Source organism: Hyperoodon ampullatus, assembly GCF_949752795.1.
Source record: "Hyperoodon ampullatus genome assembly, chromosome: X".
NCBI classification, from domain to species: domain Eukaryota; kingdom Metazoa; phylum Chordata; class Mammalia; order Artiodactyla; family Ziphiidae; genus Hyperoodon; species Hyperoodon ampullatus.
In genome coordinates, this window is record NC_136913.1 from 34,604,716 (window position 1) to 34,610,920 (window position 6,205).

Sequence of the window (6,205 nt, forward strand, 5' to 3'; positions counted from 1 at the left end):
GTCACCACGCACTGGATTGAGCACAGAGGTTCTCAAGCTTTGCCGCACCTTAGAGCCACCTGGGAGTTTGTAGAGCTCTCGATGCCCAGGCCACCTCCAGGACCAATTACATCAGTCTCAGGGGCAGGACCAAGACATCCCAGGTATTGAAAGCCAGTGCAAGCACCTTGCTACTCAAAATGTGGTCCCTGGACCCGCAGGACAGTGTCATCTGACACTTTGTTAGAAATGCAAAATCCCAAGCTCTACCTCAGACCTACTGAATCAGAGCCTGCATTTTAACAGGACCCAAGGTGATGAATAATAGGCACATTGAATTTTGCGTAGCATTCTTCAGCATCCTATTTGTTAAACGTGGTGGCTGCACCTTGGACTCGCCTGGGACGCTGGAAAACAACACTGATGCCTCGATTTAACCAACTCATTCAGCCATACCCTCATGTGAGTACCAGACCAAGCACAATAAAAACATACCAAGCACAATAAAAACCCGAACAACAATGATTGAACCAACAATTATCGATCACACACACATATTTACATACTAGCTTTTGCGCAATGTGCTGTTTTGTCACAAACTGGTGTTTTCAGAGTATGGGTTAGCAAACTACAGTCTGCAAGCCAAATCTGGTCCCCAAGGGTTTTGATAAACAAAGTTTTACTGGAACACTGCCACACCCAATCAGTTACCTATTGTCTGTGGCTGCATACGCACTAGCACTACAACTGCAGAGTCAGTCATTGCAACAAAGACCGTGGGGCCTGCAAAGCCTAAAACGTTTCAGAAAATCCTTGCCAAGCCATGTTTTACAGTAATTTGCCACAAGCCCCGAAGTCATCTCAAGCCATCAAATATTTTAAACTTTTCACCTGTCTTTATGCAGCTCTTTGTCTTTTCCCGTTTCCTTCCATTTTCTTGTCACTTTCAGTGAATATTCTAGAATGACTTGGATGTTTATAAGATTTTATACACATCCCTAACCCTCACATGCCCCAGAATTGTAGTTGTCACCTTCCAGACTGACATCTTTGCGTATTTCACAAAGTCAACCTGTCAACTTTCTTTGTGTCTACAGCTTCCTGGGCTCCACATGTGGCTTTGTTAATTAAGGACCAGCAGTCATCTCCCTTCTGGGAGCATCAGAGTGGGACTAGCCATTTTGAGTCTCCATAATCACACAGTCATCACACAAGCTGTTTAAAGTGTACTCATTTTTAAGTTACTGCAATCTATTCCAATCATTTTTCTTACTGTGAGTCATTTAAGTTTCATTAATATGCAAAGCGACTGCCTTGCCTGAGGAGGAATAGACTCCTTCCCTTTAATTTGTATTTTAACGTTTATTTTTTGGTAACATTACTTTTGGTTTACAACATGTTATATCTGATATTAACTAGGCCACATGCAACAAGGAGATCTATTCTCTTTTTTTTCTGTGCGCTAATTCCCTGGGCATGATTTTCTTTCTCCCCAAAGTTTAATTTTTCTATAAAGTTGATGGAGAAGTAAAAGTTCCACCTTAAAATATTTTTTAGAACCGTAATCCAAGAAATAAACCTAAAATAAAACATTCTAGGAGGCAGCATTCATGCAGCTTTGGAAATTTTTAGCCAAATGGCCCAATTAAAAGAGCCAAGAATTTTTAGCCAAATTCTTTCAACAAATTATCCTGGATTCTTTGAAGTTTTCTGTGCTATGCTTGGCACTAGGAATATAATATGACTCAGGCACAGTTCCTGCTCACAAGCGTGGTGCAAAAGATGGACACACAGAGAGATACCACCAATCTATCTGAGGAAGAGCTAAAAGAGGAGGCTTACAAGGTGCTCTGTGAGTGCAGGAGAGGAAAGGGGTCTAAGTCTTACCTGGGTCCTAGGCAACATCCGCTGTGGAGGTGACACTGAGTCTTCAAAGAGGAACTGGAGTTCTACAAGTGGAGAACAGTGGAAAGGGTATCTTAGCTATGTTCATTTACTGCAGAGGAGCCAACAGAGTGGGAAAGGTTACAAAGTCAGGAGTGGACTGGGATACAGTTAGTGAAAGAAGACCCAGAGGAGACAAGGGAGAGGCGGTGGATTTACGCGACACAGGAGGAGGGAGAGATTTTTCCCCTTTAAGGAACTCTACCAAAACTCCTCTCTCAAAAGGAATCACTGGCTTACTAATTCACGTTACCATGAGTCTCTTTTCAGCACTTGCTCTGCTTGATCATTCCGTAGTTCTTAACAGTGCCCTTCTTTTCTTACCTTCCTTGTCCTTTCGTGGTTTACCTAAGGTTTATCTAGAGAGAACTATGTAAAGCTAACCATCCTCCTGCATTCTGCTGTTGGCCTCTTCAACCCTTGCTCAATATATATTTCCCCTCCAATTCAGCCACATCCATGGGCCAGTCATATTCTCTCTCTCTCTCTCTCTCTCTCTCTGCCCCCACTCCCAGGTGCTTCCATTGACTATGACGTTTGCACAGCCATCTGTGAAACATCTCCTTCTGGATGTCCCCAGAAAACTCAGATTCCACAAGTCCCCAGATGAACTCACTGCCCCTTCACTAAACTCCCCCTAGATTTGACACACCTTCTGGGAGTCTCACGAGTAAAACATTTCCGAGTTGACCCTAGACGTCTGCTCTTACTCAGTCTGAACATCTCTTTCCTCTCCATTAGCTCTTCTCTTACCTGACACCCCCATCTTTTTCAGGCTCTAATCTACGATCTAACAACTTCCATAATCTCTGTATTTGTCAGGGTTCCTGGTGGCAAATCACAAAATGGGACCCTAGCTAATCAAAACAGAACAGGCATTTATAGAAGGATGTCTGGAATATTACTCTGCCATAAAAAATGCAATAATGCCATTTGGAGCATCATGGATGCAACTTGAGGTTATCATACTAAGTGAAGTAAGTCAGGAAGAGAAAGACAAATACCATATGATATCACTTATATGTGGAATCTAAAGTAGGACACAAATGAACCTATCTATGAAACAGAAACAGAATCACGGATGTAGAAAACAGACCGGTGGTTGCCAAGGGAGAGGGGATGGGGAAGGGATAGAGTGGGAGGCTGGGGTTAGCAGATGTAAGCTTTTATATATAGGATGGAGAAACAACAAGGTCCTACTGCATAGCACAGAGACCTATATTCAATATCCTATAATAAACCATAATGGAAAAGAATGTAAAAAAAAAGGAAATATATATATATATATGTAGAGCTGATTCACTTGGCTGTACAGCAGAAATTAACACAGCACTGTAAATCAACTACACTTCACTAAAATATATATATATACAAACAAAAAGGAAACATGGTGCTTGCTAACCAGAGGGGAGGTCAATACTTGTCCCATTCTTGTTTGGCCTCTGCCTGTGGCAGTTCAGTACACTACGTGCTCTGTGCTGCCATGGTTATTCTAAGAGGAGACCAAAGGCTGGCCTATGGAAGAGGAGAAAGTGGACTAGCAGCGGAAGGAGAAAAGTGGGCACCGAGGCCAGGAGATGAAGACCGGAGAGAACCAGAAGCAGCGGGGTTTGGACAGAAGCTGGGCGAGCAGTCATCACTGCAGCCTCGGGGAAAAGGAAGGGACAGAGACCGACCTTCTCTGACTCCTACAATTGACTTGTTCTTAGTAATAACAATGACGGCGGTGATGGGAGGATTTGAGGGTATTCGTTTTATATATCCAGGGTCTGTGCTTTTAGCTTCTCTCCGTTGCTCTTCACCAGAGACTGCATTTTCTTTCTTTTGGTTCGGCTGTCTGGGCTTGTAGTTCCACCCAGAGGGACTGCTTCTGATCACCTGTCACCTATTCCAGGGGGGACCCAGGATAAACTCCATGGTAACGGCTGAATGCAACGATAGGGAGGATCACGGCTATCTTCTTTGCCAAGTCACGGGAACCCTTGGGGGTTGACTAACCAGGCAGAGTTACTCTGGAGCAACTACGGAAAACAAAGAGTGTGTCTCCACTCTCTGGGTCCACACCCCGGGTTTTGGAACACAAGCCCATTCAAGAAGGAACTCCACAATTCTGGCATATTCAGGGAAAAATCATTTTTAAGCTGTTCCACTGACTTTGTGAACCACCGCCACCCTCCTTGGAAGCCAACCAACAGCAGTATAAGGTGAGCAGTTGACAGCATAGGTTTTGGCATCACGCACACCTAAGGTAGACTGTGTCTCAGCTACTAAGTTCTGTTGCGTGGTATATTCCTCCAGGCATACATGTCAATACCTCATTGAGCATCCTGTGAAGAATCCACTCTCACAGGAGCAGCTGAGGGCAATGCAGACTTTCTTAAGATTCCACAGTGGAGATCAAGAAGGAATTTATAACATGCTACCCAAAGTAATCAACTTTAATATCTCTGACATTTATCTTCTCCCAAATCCCTTCTTAGCCTTCTTTGATACAATGATTTTCTCTCTGTCCTTCCTCCATACAGTGCCCAGCGTCATTGGCTCCATTCTTGTCATCCTCACCCCTACTTATTTTCTCTTCCATCTTGCTACGCAGCGTCCCCTCCAGATCTCTGGCTCGGAAATATAAAAAGCTCTCCAGTTAACAGGACCTTTTCAGAAGGCAACTGGGATTACGTGCTATTAGTTGCAAGAAGCAGAGGGAATTATTTCTTATGTCTCATCTTTGTGTAAAGGACCTTTCCTTAACTGGTATTTCTTTCTGTGTTTCCACTTCTTTCCTTGAGAAAGAAACACATGGGAGCAACACAGCTAGCTTCTCTCTGCTCCCTTGTCCATTCCTCTTCAGGGATGAAAGAGTAACTTTTCTAATCAGAGACAGTAGGAAAAGGAACACAGTAGGTCTGTGTGGCAGCCCTGGAGGGGTGCCACTCGGATCCCCCTTCCAGAAAGAACTTGACAGTGAGTTGCAACAAGTGAAGTTAGTTGACAGCCTCCAGAGTTTGAAAGCCATGTTCTTCTTCTTGGGCAGCCCCAACCAATGACTGAACATAGCAGGAGTGCCGAGGCCTGGCATTTCAGCCCAAAGTGGTACCCCTTTAATAGACAGTGCTTGCTGTGGAGCTCCCCAATGGGTTGGCAGACATTTTGTCAAAGGTGCATTGAGATCCCAGGCTCTCCTGCCCAATTGTGCTTTCTCCTTCTTCTATCTTTCAAAACTTTATGTCTCAATAAAATTTTTGCACTCATGTGTCTCAGAGTCTGCCTCTCAGAAGACCCAACTAACACAGTGTGGCTCTTTAGCTTTACCCCTTCTGTCCGTCTGTCTCTCTCTCTCTCTACCCCGCCACCCCAAAGATTCACCCTCTCTCACAAACTCCCTGTGGTAAGTTCCCCAGGAAAGGTTTCCCCCTGCAAGTGGGAGGCTGCGTTCTCAGACATGCTGTCAGGAAGGGAGGTTCTGGGGGACTCATTATGGCCATATGTTCCGTTTCATTGTACAATTCAATCTTAGAGTGACAAACCTGATATTTTTCTCTCTTATCTATTTGATTCTCGTGTCTTATGTCTCAACTGGTTTTTGGCTCAAGAGGGAAACAAAGAGCTGATTTATTTATTCCCTTGACTCACTCCAACATGAATAGAAAAAAAAATTCTTACCTGTAATTTGGAATACTTGTCATTAACACAACATTGTAAATCAACTGTACTTCAATTAAAAAATAATAATAATAGAAAAAATGTCAGTGGGCAATTGTGGGCCACATTTGAGGTGTTGGTTTAGTTAAGCCACATAACTAGTAGTTAATCTACTAAACAATTATTTGAGACCTATTATGTGTTCCAAAGTGTTGACAGGGGAGGGGGGAATAAAACACTGTGCAGCCCTCACAAAAGTACACTCTCGTTGGAAATAAGCATATAGAAAGAGTAATGGCTATTAGTTGAATTGACCAAGGGAAACTAGGTCGGGAGAAGGGGGTCAAACACCTTTCCCTAAAACGTCCTTCAGTCCAACAAGGAAAGGCAATGCACATCTCTTCTTTACCTTGACAATGAGCTATTGATCTTTCCCACTGAAAAAGGATGGAAAACCACCTCCATATGCAGAAATGTCATCTATAAGTCAGAAGTACAGTACTGAAATCAAGGGTAACATAAAAGGCCATAAGCAAAATGAAAAGACAACTCACAGATAGGGAGAAAAGATTTGAAAATGAAATAACCGACGTGGGATTAATCTCCAAAATTTACAAAGAGTCCATGCAGCTCAATGTCAAAA